The 20528-nt window shown below is 47.0% G+C and overlaps 3 protein-coding genes and 1 pseudogene across 3 annotated transcripts in view; 3 read left to right on the plus strand and 1 right to left on the minus strand.

The window, feature by feature from the left end:
• The window catches only part of LOC132571228 (zinc finger protein 345-like), a 279214-nt gene that overhangs the window by 159179 nt on the left and 99507 nt on the right, over positions 1-20528 (plus strand). The window lies entirely within an intron of this gene.
• The window catches only part of LOC132571316 (gastrula zinc finger protein XlCGF57.1-like), a 397476-nt gene that overhangs the window by 105270 nt on the left and 271678 nt on the right, over positions 1-20528 (plus strand). The gene's annotated exons all lie outside the window — the stretch shown is intronic.
• The window catches only part of LOC132571230 (zinc finger protein 420-like), a 170565-nt gene that overhangs the window by 70050 nt on the left and 79987 nt on the right, over positions 1-20528 (minus strand). The window lies entirely within an intron of this gene.
• On the plus strand, positions 5085-19029 carry LOC132570962 (oocyte zinc finger protein XlCOF6-like; annotated as a pseudogene).

Below are 20528 nucleotides of genomic sequence, written 5' to 3' on the forward strand. Positions count from 1 at the left end.
GCTGCCTAGGGAGTTGAGGAGCTCCCCTCTCCACTGGCAGTCTTCAAACAGCATCTGGAAAACACTTGTCAGGGATGCTTTAGGTCAGGGGTGTCAAACATGTGGCTCAAGGGCCGAATCAGGGCTGCTATCAGCCTCTGAGCAACTGGCTGTCATCTGCTTCCTTCTCCCTCTCTCTTGCTTCCTTCTGCATCACAGCTTGCTTTGCCAGGCTTGCTCATTCACACAGGAGCTACAGAGCAAAACTTCTATTTTCTCCATTGGCTGAGGCTCCTCTCTTGGAAGGAAGGGGGGAGGCAGAGCTTGCTTTGCCAGGCACTCTGAATTGTACAACAGAGCTACTTGGCCAAGCCTCTTCTTCTATTGGCTGAGGCTTCTTTCCCTCAGCCCCCTGAGGAGGTAGGAGAGACCCCAGAGCACAATAATTTATGCAGTAGCTCACCACTTTCATGCCAGTAGCTCACAACTTTAATACCAGTAACTCACAAAGTAGAATTTTTGCTCCCAAGAGCTTCCTTTGCCCCGTTCCCTGGATCCCATGGGAGAAATACTAAGAAAGCACCTTTAAGACCACTGACTGCTATGTTTTAAGGTTGTTTTTTTTTAAAATGTTGTTTGTCTGGGTCCTTTATAAAGTTTATATCTCTGCTACCTAATCTTAAATAGGTACACACATGGCCTGGCCCAACATGGCCCGGTCCAATCTGACCTGGGCTGGCCCAACAAGGTCTCATTTATGTCAAATCCGGCCCTCGTAACAAATGAGTTCGACACCCCTGCTTTAGGTTGACCCTGCATTCAGCAGGGGGTTGGACTGGATGGTCTGCATAGCCCCTTCCAGCTCTATGACTCACCCAGTAAGATTCCATAGCAGAGTGGGGAATCAAAACAGGGAAGCCCAGATTTTAGTATGACAATCTAGCCTCTACGTCATGCTTGCTGTCAAAAAGATGCTTGTTTGCTGTCGAACTGAAAGCCATTTTGGTGTAGTAAAGGGTGTGGACTCTAATCTAAGAGAACCGGGTTTGATTCCCCACTCCTCCACATAAAGCCAGCTGGGTGACCTTGGGTCAGCCACAGCCCTCACAGAGCTGTTTTCTCAAGAGCAACTCTCTGAGAGCTCTCTTAGCTCCACTTACTTTACAGGGTGTCTGTTGTAGGGAGAGGAAGGGGGGAACGGTGAAGGTAGTCCCCTGTGCAAGCACCAGTCATTTCCGAGTCTGGGGTGATGTCGCATCATGACATTTTCACAGCAGACTTTTTACGGGGTGGTTTGTCATTGCCTTCCCCAGTCATCTGCACTTTCCCCCCAGCAAGCTGAATACTCATTTTACCGACCTCAGAAAGATGGAAGGCTGAGTCAACCTTAAGACAGCTACCCGAACCCAGCTTCTGCTGGGATCAAACTCAGGTCGTGAGAAGAGAGCTCAGACAGCAGTATTGCAGCATTACCACTCTGCATCACAGGGCTAGCTAGAGGAAGGGAAGTAGATTGTAAAAATCCAAACTCCTCTTCTTCTCCAGATAGATAGATTGACTAGATGGATAAGATTGGGCAGATAATCCGTCGATTTATTTTCAACAAAGGAATGAATTAAAAATATTAACAGGGCCACCAACTACTTTGGTTTGTTCTCTGTCAACAGTTTAGCTCCCTCTGCTTGTGGACTGTTTTCCTGCTTCTCCTAGGAATGACTTGTGTGTGGAGAAATTGTCAGATCAGTTAAGCAAAGGGAGGCGGAACAGGAGTCATCAGTTCAATTTCCAATGTGAATTAAGGCACCGGGAAAAGCACTTTTCCAGTAAGTGACCTACAAGAATGGTGCCATATTAAAAGTGACCTTAAGAACAGTATTTGATTTTCCTGCTTTCGTAAATCAAATCCAAGAGAGCCACTTTGGACAAGATGCTCATCTGATGTAAAAACAACTTTCTTCGATGATCCCAGCTGCTGTCGTGGAAATTTGCCCCTGAAGCAAATGGGGGAAATGGAGCAAGAGGGGACACCCTTTTACCTCCCACATTACCCATTTTGATTCTGTCTGTACTTTTATTCCACTGTTTTATGCCACTAAAGGTTTTTGAATTGAACCGATTGACCTCCCACATGTTACTTCTAGGGATTCTCTGAGATCGGCCTCACCTCAGGATGTTTCCACATAAGGAATATATATATATTTTTTTGCCAGTACTACTGGCAAAAGAAGATAAAACAATTTTAAAAGTGTATAATTATATGATGCAAATAAAATTAGAAGATGAATTGGTGAAAGAATCGATGATCAAATGGTCACAAAATTTGGGAAAGATTATAGATTTGGAACAATGGTCGCAAGTGTGGAAAAATAATTATAAAACTATTAAGCCAGTAAGTTATAGGGAAATTTTTTTCAAAATGTTCCATAGGTGGTACATTACACCAGTACAGTTATCTAAGATGAACACCAGTTTGTCACCTAAATGCTGGAAATGCGAAACCAAAACAGGTACATTTTATCATGTATGGTGGACTTGCGCTATTGTGAAAAAATTTTGGGTGAAAGTTTTTATATTTTTAAAGGAAGTACTAGGTATGGATTTTCAATTTGAACCAGAGGTAATGCTATTATCTATGGTAAGAAAGGGGACATTAAAAGAAGATGAATATTTGGTGATTTATATTATTACTGCTGCTAGAATTTTATTAGCCAAATATTGGAGGAAAGGGAAGTGTCCAAACTTAGATGAATTGGTTGAAAAAGTGCTTTACGCTGCTGAAGCGGATATACTTTCAGCCCTCTTGAAAGGGAAGGCTAAATCGGTAGCAAGTAATAAATGGAAGAAACTGTATAGATGGCTTGAAAGAAAGACAAAAGAAAAGGAGGAAAAAAGGTCTGGTGGAGATGAATTAATGATATGATAATAGTTTAATTTATATAAAATTTGGGGGTTAACTTTGATGTTAAAATCCACTTCCATTCTGTTTTGTGTTTTAGATGTAAGATATTTTATTTGATAGAATGATATAATTATTTTGTAAAAAGTTGATGCTTTTGTCAATAAAGTTATGAAATTAAAAAAAAAGGAATATATATTTACCACATTTGTATCCCCCCCTTCTACCAAGAAGCTCATGGTTGCCTTCATGCTGACCCTACAAGGTAAAAAGGTAAAGGTAGTCCCCTGTGCAAGCACCAGTCGTTTCCGACTCTGGGGTGATGTCGTATCCTGACGTTTTCACTGCAGGCTTTTTATGGAGTGGTTTGCCATTGCCTTCCCCAAGCTGGGTACTCATTTTACAGACCTTGGAGGATGGAAGGCTGAGTCAACCTTGAGCCTGCTATCTGAACCCAGCTTTCGCCAGGATCGAACTCAGGTTGTGAGCAGAGAGTTCGGACTACTACCACTCTGTGCCACGGGGCTCTTACCTGCAAGGTAGGATAGTCCAAGAAGGTGGTGGGGAGGAGGCGCAATGCTTCCTCTAAGCTGTGGAGTGTTGTGAGCAAAAATCCTACTTTGGCGAGCTACTGGCATTAAAGTTGTGAGCTCACTGCATAAATTAAGTTTGCCCTGGGGCCACCCTTCCTGAGGCAAGACAAAAATGCGTGAGCCGGAGGCTAAAAAACTGTGAGCTAGCTCACACTAACTCAGCTTAGAGGGAACACTGGTGTTTGTGTGGAGGGGGGAAGAGATTGCTGTGCTGGCACTCCCCTTTCCCAAGAGGATGGTGGGAAACATTCCTGCTTTCCTTTTCAAGACAGATTTAAGCTTTCCCCAGCTCTTCTAATCCCTTGCCTCGCTCTGTCCCCACTCTCTGCCCCCAAATGCCAGTCATTCCTGTGCGGCTGGGGCCAAGCTCCACCCAATATCCATGAACCCCGCCCCCCCCCCCAATCCAAACCCTGCCCTTAGCCACCCTGGCAGCCGCCGCCCACCCCTCCTCCTTTCCAGAACCACCTTTCCATTCCAAACCACCTTTCGGGAATCTGCGCCACTTCCAGCAACCACTCGCAGTCCCAGGATAGAACACGGGAAAACATTTTTTTCTCAGGACAGAGAAATGCCTTCTTCTTCAAGCGACGCCCATCCTGCCCTCTTCCCGCAATGCTCCTGGAGCCCCCCCAGATCGGCACTGCTATTGCTCCAAATTCATATGCGCCGCCTTTCTCCGCAGGGGCGCTGGCATCTGACAGCCCTTCCCCTCCCCTGGATCCCGTTAGTGTCCCAGATCTTGCATTGCCCTCCCTGTCCGCCCGCCACCATTGCCTCCGCGACCCCCTCCTGGCCCAGCCCAGGGCGGTTCCTTGCAGCATCTTGACGTCTGTCCTTCTTGCCAGCCCTGCCGCTCTCTGGATGCATCGCCTCCCAAACCCCCCTGCAACACCACTTTTCCTCCACCCTACCCTCTGCTTTCCTTGCAGCCTCCCCTCTCTTGCCGCTTGGCCAGCTCCGTCTCCATGCTCTTCTTCTCCGTTCCCACAGTCCTGTCGGTCCAGACGCGCAGCCGAGCCTGGTTATGCCCCTGTCCAATGGCAGGCGCCCGGAGGAAGTTCTTGCAAGACCCCCATGTTGACTCGGGGATAGGCTAGAGAGTCTGTCACTCAGGAAGAGATCAGGCTAAACGTCCCACCCACTTTTTTTTTTCCTTGCTTCCCTTTACCTCGTTTACATTTGCTTTGGTTCAGCCCGACTTGGTTAAATGGACAACTCCTGTCTGACAGCAAAAAACACCCATTCACACGCACACCCTCACTCCTTGTTGCAAGCAGGCGACGCCCTCACCCATTCCCCTCTGGGTCTGAACAGCCAGGGATGCCAGCCTCCAGGTGGGACCTGGAGATCCCATGGAATTATAGCTCATCTCCAGATTACAGTTCCCAATTCAGTTCCAATTCCAATTCCGCTGGAGAAAATAGATGCTTGGCATTCTACCTCACTGAGGTCTCTGTCCTGCTCAGGCTCCACGCCCAAATCTCCAGGAATTTCTGGCAGCCCTACCCCCATCCCGTCGCTGGTGGCCAGGGGGGTAGGATCTGGCAACCCTAGTCTGAGTTCTCTTTTTTGGGACTTCAGTCCTTCGCGATCCATTCTTTGTCACAATAGCGATGGGTTGTGACCTCTGGCTGCTCAACACTTTCACTTACACATCCCCAGAGGTCAGGCCTATTTTGTCTCCCCTCTCTGGCTTTCTTTGAAGAAACTTTGCTCCTGGCTGTGGAGTTCGGGCAGCTGCCCACAGAAGCACATGTGCGCTGCAATAAGATGTTTCCTCACTCAGGTACTCTTGCATGGCACATCTGGTTTCCTTGTTTCGACTGGTCTTGCAAAATTCCGCTTCTTTATAGGTTAGGGGTGGCTTGGGAGCCACACGTGGCTCTTCCACACATATTGTGTGGCTCTTGAATCCCCCACCACCCTGTTCGCCAGCTTGGAGAAGGCATTTCTCTCTAAATAACTTCTCCAAGCCAAGCCAGCTGCTGGCTTGGAGAATGCAATGTAAAGTTAAAGTTGCCAGTTTGGTGTAGTGGTTAAGTGTGTGGACTCTTATCTGGGAGAACCGGGTTTGATTCCACACTCCTCCACTTGCACCTGCTGGAATGGCCTTGGGTCAGCCATAGCTCTGGCAGAGGTTGTCCTTGAAAGGGCAGCTGCTGTGAGAGCCCTCTCCAGCCCCACCCACCTCACAGGGTGTCTGTTGTGGGAGAGGAAGGTAAAGGAGATTGTGAGCCGCTCTGAGACTCTTTGGAGTGGAGGGCGGGATATAAATCCAATATCTTCTTCTTCTTCTTTTCATCTCTCTCTTCCTCCTCTCCCCATCTTCCTCCCTCCCTCAAACATCTGATGTTATCCCATGTATCTCTTACATAAAGCAAGTTAGCCCACCCCTGTGCTAGAGCCAGTTTGGTGTAGTGGTTAAGTGTGCGGTCTCTACTGTGGAAGAACCAAGTTTGATTCCCTGATCCTCCACATGCAGCCAGCTGGGTGACTTTGGGTTAATCACATTTTTTATCAGAGCTGTTTTCTTAAGAGTAGTTCTTTCAGAGCTCTCTCAGCACCACCCACCTCATGGGGTGTCTGTTGTGGGGAGAGGAAGGGAAAGGAGATTGTAAGCCGCTCTGAGACTCTGAGTGAAGGGCATGGTGTAAATCCAATATCCTCCTCTTCTCCAACTTGGTGGGAGGGAAACATCTCATCCTGGAAGGTGAGCCTACAGAATTGAAGCCAGGTTGGACAAGAGTTGCCAGCACTTTATACATGTGGATGACTGAAATCTACTCTGCCTGTTGTGCTGGGACTCTGACTGGTATGGAGACAACCAATTCTTGGCCAAAGTGGAGGCTGTGTTGACCCCTTGAGGTACTGGTGCTTGGGTTGTATTGACAGCTAAATGGTAAAGGAGTACTTCTGGTGTAAGCCATGCCACTTTGATCTATTGAAGGAAGTCCCAGAACACATCTCCTACCCCCAGAGACTGTAATTCCACCATGGGTGGCTAGCATTACAGCCCCAGAACACATCACCTCCCCCCAGGGGCTGTCATTCCACTGGGGCCCGTCGTTCCAGTCCCAGAGTAGTCTGTCTGGCCCCAGAGAACTTAATGGAAAATCCATTCTACCTTTTCTTTGCAACTCATCTCATGCTGTAACCAATCTTCCCTCTCTAAGCTGTGGAGTCTTGTGAGCAAAAATTCTACTTTGTGAGCAACTGGCACTAAAGTTGTGAGCTTCTATCTAAATTATTGTGCTCTGGGGCTATCCTTCCCGAGTTAAGACAAAAATGTGTGAGAGAGGCTAAAAAATCTGTGAGCTAGCTCACACTAACTCAGCTTAGAGGGAACACTGGCTGTAGTAACATGTTTGAATGGAGCCTATGGAAGTTAAATGGCGTTCCAGGCTCCCATTGTTTCCAATGGGAACCCTATCCTTCCTTTTAGTATACCCCCCTCCTTTTCCTGAGAACAGCCCGGGATCCTCTGGGAGCGCAACCCCGTGCGGAGTTACTCCAGAGCAGCCCCACGGACTGGAGCAGCATAGGACGTTGTCTACAGTAGCCGGGCTGCAGCACTTCATGGAGAGGACAGCACTGAAAGGGTTAAACCAACAATGCTGTTTGCTAGAGAGACCGAGCAAGGAGTGGGAGGGTGGGGCGCGGAGAGGAAAGGCCTTTTGTCCCAGGGGTGGGGGGGTGAGCAGGGTTTGCTTCCGAGCTGGCTTCAGCCATGCTCCCCAAGGGAAAAGCCTTGCAGCCGGATCCCGGGAAGTTTTTCTTAGAAGGGGATGGAAAGGGGAGATGAACTTTTAATTAAAGGAAGAGGGCTGGGATTCTTCTCAGCCACGGTTGTCAGAGGGTTGCCAATTTCTGGACGTTTGGAGGGAGTTTGGGAAAGGTAAATTTGGGAATGTGGGGGGACCTCAGTTGGGAACCAGGCCATAGAGTCCTTCCTCCAAATGCAGCCATTTTCTCCAGGTCGGTTGTAATTCTGGGAGAACTTCAAGCTCCACTTGGAGGTTGACAGTTCTGTTCGGCACCAGTTTTTGCTCCACTGTGTAAGTGGAACGGGGAGGGAGGGCAACAATAATTGTCTTTTAGTACAGGAAAAATTAAAATGTGTGACACTCGGGCCTCATTTTGGGCAGCAGCTCACAGGAGTGGAGCTCCAGAACCTCTAAATCTTATTGTGCTCTTTCTTTCTTACACCCCCCCCCCAAATACTTGCCTCTGGGCTCCCTTGTTCCAATCCCCTGTGAGAATTTTGCTGAACTCTTAAGATTTGGCAAACTTTTGAATATTTCCCCCCACAAAAAATGGGAAAATAACCAAAATATATAAAGCGGACAGATGGAAATCTTCATGCCACTGTGGCTACATAGGAGAAAGTAATTTTAAAAGTATGATGGGACTAAGGTTTGTTTATGACAATTATAATTCAAGAAGCATTTTAAGGTAGATACTGAGCTGGAATAATTGAGTACGCCTTCTAGTGATGTCAGGGGTGTGTGGCTTATGGATGTGAGTTGTGCTAATGAACTCCAGTGAAGGCAGGGGTGTCAAACTGATAGCCCACAGGCCAGAACCGGCCCACCAAGAGCTTTAATCTGAACCTCAAGCAGTTGATCAGAGGGAGAGAAGTGAAGGGAACCACCCTGTCAGCTGCCGAGGGGAGCACACACTTTCGGGCTCTGCTCTCTCCACTGTGAAGTTTGAAGAAGGGGAAGAGCCACTGCAGTAGGAGAGCTGGGGTGGTGGAGCTGAGTCATTGGGTGCTTGGAAGGCAGTTGCCAACCTGCAGGGCAACCCTTGAATTCTCCCATGGATTTATGACCGCTCTCAAGACTGCAGCGCTCCAGTCCCCAAGAGGAAACTGCTGTTTCAGGCAGGTGGGCATGATAGCATTACATGAGGCTGAGGTCTCATCTTTCCCACAGGCTCTGCCTGGCCCCTTCCCACCCTCTGCTACCTTGAGAATGAGGTAGGCACGTGGCCCTTATTGCTCTCTAAGCCAAGGCAAGAGCCCATCCAGCCAGCCTAGCCTCGATCTGGTAAAGGCTGCCTGCCTGCCTTCAGAACTGAGAATGGCCAGGGCAGCCAAGAACCAGAGAGGCGTGTCTCAGCTGAGGCTTTCATCCACACCGAGGAGTGGGTGTGGATGGGGAGAATGAGGATCCCAGGGCTGAGAAGTGGGCTTGCATGTTGCCTGGTGCAAGAGCACCAGTGGGAGACGGGCTTCTGAGGAAGACCCAGATCAGCCCGTTCCACCTAACTGGATAAAAATAATGGGAGAGAGAAAGGGGGGAATGACAAGAAAGCCTTCCTTCCTTGTTTCTCTGGAAACAAATGCCTGGGGCTACCTTTTCTTCCCTCTGGGAGCTTCACTCCTGTCCCCAGAACACAGGCACTGGAGGCATTCCCATCTCATTTTCCAGCAGAAGCCACAGATTTCCATTTACTGTGTGGGTCAGGTTTGTACTGGCCTTTGTGGCTCTGCGCCATAATCTCAGTGCTTGGAGGAAGACAGAGAGAGACAACCCCATGGCTGGGCATGTGATCCCTGTGCTTTTTCTTGATGTTCTGTTTTAAAAATTATATTGCCAAATCCCACTATTCCCCCACCTTCCCATTTTAGGCAGGCATCTTTTAAGGGTGTGTGCCATGGTGCAGAGTGGTCAGCTGCAGTACTGCAGTCCAAGCTCTGCTCGCAACTTGAGTTTGATCCCAGCAGAAGCTGGGTTCAGGTAGCCAGCTCAAGGTTGACTCAGCCTTCCATCCTTCTGAGGTCGGTAAAATGAGTACCAGCTTGCTAGAGATAAAGTGTAGATGACTGCGGAAGGCAATGGCAAACCACCCCGTAAAAAGTCTGCCAAGAAAACGTCGTGATGTGACGTCACCCCATGAGTCGGTAACGACTCGGTGCTTGCACAGGGGACTACCTTTATCTTCAATACATTTTTTTTGGCAATTGAAGAGTTTTAACAGAAAGGAAGAAGGCATTTTCATCCACCAATCTTGGTACCCTGCTCTGCAAAACACCCTACAGACTATAAATTGCAAAAGGTCACAGAACAACCAGCACATTCCACAGAACAATCAGCACAGTCAACAACCATCTTCCTTATCTTCACACCCCTTCCAACCCTCCCAGCAATTAACACAGAACAATGGTCACATTCAACAGCCAGTTTCCTTATCACTACCCTTCCAGGAAGCCCCACCAAACAATGGGCATATCCACAAACCAATTGCCCTTTCATCACAGCCCCTCCAGCCTATAAATAGCAGCTCTCCAGCAGCCCTGGCCCCACTCAATGCACAGCAGCCAAGAAGGTCAGAGCGCCTGCTCCAGCTGCAACGCCACTGAGGATGTTCTCCGCAGCTGAGAACGAAACGTCTGGAAGGAAAACTTTCTCCAGTAGAACACGGCACTTGAGCCCGAAAGATTCTTCAAACCCTAATGATGTTACCAGCCGTGAAAACCTGAAATCTTTGAAGAGTCTCTGCTTGACATGCAGAGAGTGCCAGGATCTACCCTTGGCTCAGAGCCTTGAACATGAGAACAGGCTGGGGGAAAAAGAGACAAAAGGAGAAGGGAAAGTAGGATTGCCAACTTCCTTTTTCTGGCAGTGCTCCTGCACTTTGCACAGCTGCTTGATAAATCCTGCACTGGAAGCTGCTCCACAGAATGATCTGGTGACAAGATGAACTCTCCCCAACAATTGCTGTTTGTCACATGGCAGAGGAAGGATCAAGAGAAAAAAGTTAGAAGTTCCATGTAGGGTTGCCAAACTCCACGTTTATATCTCTGCTACCTGGCATCGCATTTTATGATACATGTGGCTGGTCCTATTTATGTTAAATCTAGCCCTCATAACAAATGAGTTCAAAACCCATTGGTCAAGGGCTCACCAGCAGTGTTTCCTCTAAGCCGAGTTAGCATGATCTGGCTCATAGTTTTTTAGCCTCCAGCTCACACGTTTTTGTCTTAGCTCAGGAAAAATGGCCCCAGAGCAAGCTAATGCATTCAGAAGCTCACAACCTTAATGCCAGTAGCTCACAAAGTAGAATTTTTGCTCACAAGACTCCACAGGTTAGAGGGAACATTGGGCAACAGTCCCTCTGGTCTTTTTAGCACTTCAGTTTACCTTAATAATTAGCTGCTCAGAGGACCAGGGGTGGAATTCTAGCAGGAGCTCCTTTGCATATTAGGCCACACACCCCTGATGTAGCCAATCCTTCAAGAGCTAAGCTCTTGAAGGATTGGCTACATCAGGGGTGTGTGGCCTAATATGCAAAGGAGCTCCTGCTAGAATTCCACCCCTACAGAGGACTGAACCAAGAGGCTAAGCTTGTAGCATCCTTAAAGAGCCAAACAGAGGCAGGTAATTTTCCTAAAGAACTAAGGAAGCATATCTAGAATACTTTAGTATATAATCTAGCAAAATGATATTAAACCTGGTGTACCAATCACAAGAAGCACTTTAGTTCTGATCCGCTAGGGCAAATCTCCTTTGGTCTCCTTGTGACATGTTACTGTCTCTGCCTCTCCTTCCCCCCAGAAAGAAGCCTCTGTTTATAGCCGAGTGACTGAAGGCATCTTTACACAGTCGGAGGTGACTCAGGAAAAAGGCAAGGAGATAAAAGAGAAGGATCCAGAAGAACCAGGAATTGACAAGACAACAAACAAAGCCCCCCATCCTCCCCAAACTCAGAGTGGTGTTGAATTCAGGGAAGGCCCTGCGCCAGGGATCCATTATCAAGTCATGGCGATCTCAGATGTACATTACCAACGCTTCCAGCAGTTCCACTGCCATGAGGCTGAGGGGCCCCGAGAGGTTTGCAGCCAACTCCATCAACTATGCAACCACTGGCTGAAGCCAGAGAGACACTCCAAGAAGCAGATCCTGGACCTGGTGATCCTGGAGCAGTTCCTGGCCATCCTGCCCCAGGAAATGCAGTGCTGGGTCAGAGAATGTGGGCCAGAGACCAGTTCCTAGGCTGTGGCTCTGGCTGAAGGTTTCCTCCTGAGTCAGGCATGGGAGAAGAGGCAGGCAGAGCAGGTGAGGGGATTTCCTCCAGGTATTTCCCATTAAGCAGCAATCTCTGACCTTGAGATAAAGTTTACTTGAGATATATTTGTCCAAGTGTTAATCATCCCAAGTGGAGATCTAACAGCTTCCTTCAGCAGCCTCTTCTAGTGCCTTGGTGGGATGGACAAGATATAAATCCCGTTAAATAAATAAACAAACATAAAAAATTCCTTATCCCTCCAGATATCTCATCAGGTCTGCTGGTGGAACGGTACAGAGTCTGGGAGTGGGGTAGGATCCATTTCGTGGTTCCTTTTCCATTCCATCTCTTACCCCTCCCCTTTCTGCTGTTTTAGATGTGGGCACCATGCTTGAAGAAAGAGGCTACATTATCTGAGGTGGAAGGAGCTTCCTTGGAGCAAGAGCAGAAGGCGCAGGTTGTGGAGTGTGTCCAAGGTGCTCTGTCTTTTGGTAAGGACTCATTGGCCCTGGATGCATTTGGCGTACCCTGTGAATGTGATGGGTAGAAAGTTCAGGGCCATATCAACAGAAGTATAATGTCCAGATCATGTGAGCTGATGGTATCGCTTTACTTTGCTCTGGTAAGACCTCACCTGGAGTATTGTGTTCAGTTTTGGGCACCACATTTTAAGAAGGATATAGACAAGCTGGAACAGAACCAGAGGAGAAGGATGAAGATGGTGAAGGGTCTGGAGACCAAGTCCTATGAGGAAAGGTTGAAGGCGCTGGGGATGTTTAGCCTGGAGAGGAGGTGGCTGAAAGATGATATGATCACTATCTTCAAGTTCTTGAATGGTTGTCATACAGAGGAAGGTGCAGAATTGTTTTCTTAGACCCCAGAAGGTAGGACCAGAACCAATGAGTTGAAATTAAATCAGAAGAGTTTCCGGCTTAACATTAGGAAGAACTTTGTGACCGTTAGAGTGAATCCTCAGTGGAACAGGCTTCCTCAGGAGGTGGAGGGCTCTGCTTCCTTGGAGGTTTTTAAACAGAGGCTAGTTGACCATCTGACAGCAATGCTGATCCTATGAATTTTGGGGGAGGTATTTGTGAGTTTCCTGCATTGTGCAGTGTGTTGGACTAGATGTCCCTGGAGGTCACTTCCAACTTTATGATTCTGGGAAAAACATTAAATACTTCTTCACACAACCACAGAGCACAAAAAATTCACCAAGTATAAGAACATAAGAGAAGCCATGTTGGATCAGGCCAATGGCCCATCCAGTCCAACACTCTGTGTCACACAGTGGCCAAAAAAAAAGGAGGTTCACAAGTGGGGCTAGAAGCCCGTCCATTTTGCCCCACCCCAAGCACCAAGAATACAGAGCATCACTGCCCCAGACAGTTCCAATAATATGCTGTGGCTAATAGCCATTGATGGACCTCTGCTCCATATTTTTATCCAAATCCCTCTTGAAGCTGGCTATGCTTGTAGCCGCCACCACGTCCTATGACAGTGAATTCCACATGTTAATCACCCTTTGGGTGAAGAAGTACTTCCTTTTATCAATTCTAACCCTACTGCTCAGCAATTTCATTGAATGCCCACAAGTTCTTGTATTGTGAGAAAGGGAGAAAAATACTTCTTTCTCTACTTCCTCCATCCCATGCATAATCTTGTAAACCACTATCATGTCACCCCGCAGTCGACGTTTCTCCAAGCTAAAGAGCCCCAAGCGTTTTAACCTTTCTTCATAGGGAAAGTGTTCCAAACCTTTAATCATTAGTTGCCCTTTTCTGGACTTTTTCCAATGCTATAATATAGTATGATGCCTCTCAAAGAGGATTAGACAGATTCCTGGAGGGCAGTTCTTCTCATTAATTAAAATATTCATATCTCACCTTCCTTCCATAAGAGGAACAGAAGGTGGTCCAAAAGAGAAAAGGTAGACAAACTTGATCAGAGCTATTGAGCCAGATGAATAAAGGAAGACTCCACCTTCTGAGACAGCAGAGTGCTGAAAACTAGTTTCTGGGGCCCAATGATAATGGAAAATCTGGCTTTTGTGCCCTTGCTTATAGAGGCATCCAGTGGGCCACTGCGGGGAACAGGATGCTGGAATAGGGATGGCAAGCTGTGGCCCAGCACCCTCTAGGAGCTTTGGGGATGGTCTTGGGGCAGATGTGATGTCATGTTGCATCTGGCTAAAAACCCAACTGTGACGTTAGCCTGACAACAGACTGTCTGAAAACTCACTGATATTACACTAGAGCAGGGGTATTAAACATGCGGCCCGAGGGCTGAATCAGGCCCCCAGAGGGCTCCTATCAGGCCCCTGAGCAACTGGCTGTCATCTGCTTCCTTCTCCCTGTCTCTTGCTTCCTTCTGCATCACAGCTTGCTTTGCCAGGCTTCCTCAATCGCACAGGAGCTTCAGAGCAAAACCTCTATTTTCTCCATTGGCTGATGCTCCTCCCTTGGAGAGGAATACCTTGCTTTGGCAGGCTCCTCCCCTTCCTGTCCCCTGGAGAAGGAAGGAAAGGACCAGAGCTTCCTTTGCCCAGTTCCCTGGATCACAGGGAGAGATACAAAGAAAGCACCTTTAAGATGAACGAGTGCTAATGTTTTAAGTGCATTTTTTAAAGCTTTTTTAAAAACGTTGTGTTTGTGTCCTTTATAAAGTGTATATCTCTGCTACCTGGCATTACATTTTATGACACACAAGGCTCGGCCCAGCAAGGTCTCATTTTATCAGATCTGGCCCTCATGAGTCCGACACCCCTGCCCTAGAGCTTCTAGAAGCACCGAAGTGATATCTGAGTTTTGGGCCTAATGTGTTAGTGATGTGTCACGCAACATCGCTTCCACCTCCTTCTGTTTCCACTGCCAGCCCAGACTCAAGGGCCAAACCAGCAGGAGAATGGGATTCCTGGGCTTTGGTCTGATTCCGCAGGGATGCTGTAACCCTTGGGACTCCAGACTTCACAGGGCACATTTCAGGTCTCAAAGAAGCTTGAAATATGCTGGCAGCATTTATCAATCCTGAGGCTTACGGGTGCTTCTCTTCTGCCTCTCCTAAGAAAAAATGGTAAAGGTAGTCCCCTGTGTAAGCACCAGTCGTTTCCGACTCTGGGGTGATGTTGCTTTCACAATGTTTTCAAGGCAGACTTTTTACGGGGTGGTTTGCCATTGCCATCCCCAGTCATCTACACTTTCCCCCCACAGCAAGCTGGGTACTCATTTTACCAACCTCGGAAGGATGGAAGGCTGAGTCAGCCTGAGCCAGCTACCTGAACACAGCTTCTGCCGGGATCGAACTCAGGTTGTGAGCAGAGCTAGCTCTTGTGCAGGGGGCGAGTGAAGCAGGGAACAAACAAACAAATGGAATAGCAAATCAAGACAAACACCCTTCCTTCCTCTTTCATGTCACTAATAGGCAGTGGAGAGATGCTGTTGGGCCACCATCTTTTTGGGTTGTGGAAATGGCTGCTTTACCACCAGTTCAGGTAGGGGAGATGAGCAGGGGGACAGCCAGGATTCCCCGCTCCTTTCTCGGGGGGGGGGGGCAGTATTCGGTCTTGCAGTTGTCCAGTGAGAGAGGCTCTGGATGCCACTCTCTCTGCCTGATGCGAGCTCTGATGAGAGAATCTCGTTTTCCTTTCAGAGTCCCTTTTCATTTGAGGAGGTCTCCATCCGTTTCACCAAGACAGAATGGGCCCTGCTGGATCCGGGCCAAAGAACTCTCTACAGGGAAGTCATGCTGGAGAGCTATGGGAGCATAATCTCTCTGGGTAAGGATCTTTCACAAGTGCCAAAGGTGTGAATTGCTACCCATGAGATGATGCATGTATCAAACTATTGAATAGTATTACATCATTCTGAGGCCTTTCCATCTGCTTGCCCCAAAGGGCAACTGAGACCAGTGTTGTGGCCATCGCCCAAGCCACAGAAGATGTCCTGGCCTGAAGCTAAGGTGGGGATGAGAGATCCTTGGAAAGACTCTGGAAGGGGGCAGATCCTTATTGCTCTGTTGCTAACACCCTGGATGGGACTACAAACATCCGCTCTGCCTGGGATCTGGAAATGATCCTGTCAGGAACCCAAGCCTGGGTCCTCTTGGGTCACTTGTCATAGTTCAGAGCCTCTCTCACTAGACACCTTGTAGAAACTGCAGGAACACCCAGAGCCAGATTGGTACTCTATATTAAAGCTATTCAACATGATGAAGCAAGAAAAGATCCATGCACTATGGCATGGCATGAGCATAAAGTTCCTAGGGTCAGGTGGTCCTAATGACCCAATCAGGGGTCCTCCTTTATGGAATTTTCTAGAGGCTGTCGGCACCCTCCCTATCCCCCCTCCCTCCTGGTTACACAACCATGTCATGATTAACTAATAACCACAGTCTTGAGTCCAGTCTTGAACAGGATAAGGATGTTAGAAGAAGTAGTAGAAGAGGTTGGATTTATACTCCGCCCTTCACTCAGGAGTCTCAGAGCGGTTTACAAGCTCCTTTCACTTCCTCTCCCCACAACAGACAGGTAGGTGGGGCTGAAAGAGCTCTCCTGGAACTGTTCTGCAGGGAGAATCAAATAATGACAAGTTATACCAGGCCACAATAATCCTGTTAAACCTTGAGGGAAACTAAAGTGCTTTGCCTCGCAGATCTGGTCCTCAGTTTGGTGTAATGGTTAAGTGCATGGACTCTTATCTGGGAGAACCCAGTTTGATTCCCCACTCCTGCACTTGGACCTGCTGGAATGGCCTTGGGTCAGCCATAGCTTTCCGAGAGTTGTCCTTGGAAAGGCAACTTCTGGGAGAGCTCTCTCAGCCTCACCTACCTCACAGGGTGTTTGTTGTGGGGGAGGAGGGTAAAGGAGATGGTGAACTGCTCTTAGATTCAGAGTGAAGGGTGGAATAGAAATCCAATATCATCATCATCTTATAACGGTTAGGGTTGTGAGCTTTGATCTTGACTATGGTACCATCCTTCCAGAAAAACTTTTACTCTTGAATTTCTTTCCTTCCCCAAATGATCTGTCTCTCTCCCTCTCCTCCCCTCCTCAAAAAAAAAGCCAGAAATATAAAAGAGACTTTGGTGGAGAGTAGCTTCACATCCGAAGAAAGACCGGAGAGTTTCTCAAGGAAGTTCCGAGAGCATATTTTCTTCCCATATGATCTGCCTGAGAGTGAGTATACTTCAGGATTATGTGAAGGGAGCAGGCAAGGAATAATCATGGGGGATTTTTGATTGACTTCTGAGTAACATTTGGTTTGATACAATCAGGGCTTTTTTGAGCAGGAATACACAGGAACGCAGCTCTGGCTGGCTTGGCGTCAGGGGGTGTGGCCTAATATGCAAATGAGTTTCCCGCTGGGCTATTTTCTTTAAAAAGTCCTATGTGAAACAATGGTGACATCAGAGGGTGTGGTCTAATATGCAAATGAGTTCCTGCTGGGCTCTTTCTACCAAAAAAGCCCTGGGTACAATCATACAGCCCGCTGGTAAGGAAGGAAGGAGGCCACCAGTCCTTTCGAACTGTAGTCAAAAAGGTGCTTTTGGACCTTACTTGTCCACCACAAGCATTAATGGGATCTCTTTCTTTATTCCAGCACAGAATGATCAGAGGAATGAGGAGGGTGAGAAACTTGACCCACAGTTGCCAGATAGAGTTAAAAACAAAGATTTGAAAGGAAATGTCAGGAATCAAGGCAGACTTAAGAGAAAGAAAATCAGCCGTATAATTGAGAAGAAAGATGTAGGAAACAGTAATGTGCATTTCCCAAAGCATAGAATACTGAAGACAAGAAAATTCTTTCAGTATGGAAAGTACCTCAGAAATAGATCATAGCTCCCTGTGCACAAGAGAATATACAGAGGAGATAAACTGTTTCAATACTCAGAGTGTGAAAAGAGATTTGGTTACAGTGGTCATCTTCATCAGCATCAAAGAACCCACACAGGGGAGAAACCTTTTGAATGCTCAGAGTGTGGGAAGAGATTCAGTAAGGGTGACAATCTTCAAAAGCAGCAGAGAACCCACACAGGGGAAAAACCTTTTGAATGCTCAGATTGTGGAAAGAGATTCAGTTACAGTCAAACTCTTAAACAGCATCAAAGAACCCACACAGGGGAGAAACCTTTTGAATGCTCAGTGTGGAAAGAAATACAGTGACAGTAGCACTCTTTGGCAGCACAAAAGAACCCATACAAGGGAGAAACCTTTTGGATGCTCAGAATGTGGGAAGAAATGCAGTCAGACTTCCATTCTTCAGAAGCACCAAAGAACCCACACAGGGGAGAAACCTTTTCAATGCTCAGAGTGTGGGAAGAGATTCAGTTGTAATAGCATTCTTCAGCAGCACCAAAGAACTCACACAGGGGAGAAACCTTTTGAATGCTCAGAGTGTGGAAAGAAATCCAGTCAGAGATCCACTTTTCAGCAGCACCAAAGAACTCACAAAGAGGAGAAATCTTTGGAATGCTCAGAGTGTGTGGAAAAATATAGTGACAGAGGCACTCTTCAGCAGCACCAAAGAAACCACAAATGGAAGAAACCTTTTGAGTGTTCAGAGTGTGGAAACAAATTCAGTTGGAGTAGCCATCTTCAGCGGCATCAAAGAACTCACACGGGAGAAACCTTTTGAATGCTCAGAGTGCAGAAAGAAATTCAGTCAGACTTCCATCCTTCATCAGCACAAAAGGACCCACACAGGGAAGAAACCTTTTGAATGCTCAGAGTGTGGAAAGAGATTCAGTTGTAATGGCACTCTTCAAAAGCATCAAAGAACCCACACAGGGGAAAAACCTTTTGAATGCTCAGAGTGTGGAAAAAGCTTCAGTTACAGTAAAACTCTTAAACAGCATCAAAGAACCCACACAGGGGAGAAACCTTTTGAATGCTCAGAGTGTGGAAAGAGATTCAGTCAGCGTAGCTATTTGCAACAGCATATAAGAATCCACACAGGGGAAAAACCTTTTGAATGCTCAGAGTGTGGAAAGAGATTCAGTCAGAATTATACTCTTCACCAGCATCAAAGAACCCACACAGGAGAGAAACCTTTTGAATGCTCAGAGTGTGGGAAGAGATTCAGTTGTAATGGCACCCTTCAACAGCATCAAAGAACCCACACAGGGGAGAAACCTTTTGAATGCTCAGAGTGTGGAAAGAGATTCAGTAGTAATGGCACTCTTCAGCAGCATCAAAGAACCCACACAGGGGAGAAACCTTTTGAATGCTCAGAGTGTGGGAAGAAATTCAGTAGGAATAACCATCTTCAGTCGCACCAAAGAATCCATACAGGGGAGAAAGCTTTTGAATGCTCAGCGTGTGGAAAGAAATTCAGTCAGAGATCCACTCTTCAGCAGCACCAAAGAACCCATACAGGGGAGAAACCTTTTGAGTGCACTGAGTGTGGAAAGAAATTCAGAGATAGTGACACACTTCACCGGCATGAAAGAACCCACACAAGGGAGAAACCTGTTGAATGCTCAGAGTGTGGAAAGAAATTCAGTTGTAATGGCACTCTTCAACAGCATCAAAGAACCCTTACAGGGGAGAAACCTTTTGAATACTGATATTGTGGGAAGAGATTCAGTCATAATGGTACTGTTCACCAGTACCAAAGAACCCACATAAGGAAGAAACCTTTTCAGTGTTCAAATCCATAGTAGACCTGGAAGCTCTTTGGATGTCCTTTAGCCCATCACATTTCAGGCTAACAGAGCTTCTTCCTTCCCTTTTCAGAGCTCCTATGATCAGGTGACCTTGAGCAATGATGAAAAAAATAATACATTATTTACTAAAAGAAAATATGTTAGATAGAAATTTGGTGACCAAGTAGGTTGTGTTCCTGATTCTGGTGTGAGATAGCAGAAACTCAAGGTTGTGTCTAGCTTTCAGCTCTTTTATTTTTTAAAATCCTTTTCCCTTTTAAGATCCTGTTGGTTGGTTGGTTGGTTATATATTGTTTGCTTTGCTTTGTTTTTCTGCTGTTTGGGGGAAAGACAGAGCCCCTTCACTAAGGGAGAGCCCCCTGATCTCGGCCATACCATTCCTCAAGATGGGGTCCACAACATTAGCATAAAACGTGAGATTGTAACTGATGCTATCGTGTGGCATGTAGACAAATCTATGGTGAGTCTGCACTTGAAATACTGCGTACAGTTCAGGTAACCACAGTTTAAAAAATGACATTATCAAAGTAGAAAAGGTACAGGAAAGAGGAACCAAAATGATCAGAGGGCTAGAACAGCTGTCCTATGAAGACTTTTAGGGTGTTTAGTTTAGAATCGAGTAAGCAGAGACATGATGGAGGTCTACAAAATTACACATAAGTGCAGGAAGAGTGGACAGGGAGACGCTTTTCTTACTCTCTTGTAATACTTGAACCTAGGGTCATCCACTGATGGTGAAGGGTGGGAGATTCAGGACAGACTATAGGAAGTACCTCTTCACGGAGCACACACTTAAAATTGTGGAACTCACTGCCACAGGAAGTGGTGATGGCTACCAACTTGGAAGGCTATAAAAGGGAAATGGACAAATTCATGATGGGGACCTACTCCCCGCAAAACCAGAGGCTTCTTTGTATCAGTACTGTGGAGCACAGGTAAGATGCTGCTGTTGCAGTCATATTGTCTCGTCTTCCTAGAGACAGTGGGTAGCCTTGTGTGAATTCTAGACCAGCCCTGACCTGGATTGCTGAAGTAAGCCTGATCTGTCAGATCTCGGAAGCTAAGCAGGGTTGACTGGCAAGTACTTGGATGGGAGACCTCCTTGAAATACCAGAGCTGGGAAGCAGGGGGCAGGCTTTATGCAGCCACCTCTCAGAATATCCTCCAGGCCCCCAGTAGAGGTCAGTCACCATGACTTCAAGGTGTGTGTGCACACACACATAAAAGAAAAGAATACTGGGTCTTTGGCTTGGTCCAGCTGGGCTTCCTTATGTTCTTAAGACCCTTTTCATTGAGTACTATGGTCCTGATCTACTAAGCTAGGGGAAATCTACAAAGAAATACCCAGAGGACATTATTCCTATACATGCTCATGAAACCCAGCACAA

Source organism: Heteronotia binoei, chromosome 5 (genome assembly GCF_032191835.1).
Source record: "Heteronotia binoei isolate CCM8104 ecotype False Entrance Well chromosome 5, APGP_CSIRO_Hbin_v1, whole genome shotgun sequence".
Taxonomy (NCBI): Eukaryota; Metazoa; Chordata; class Lepidosauria; order Squamata; family Gekkonidae; genus Heteronotia; species Heteronotia binoei.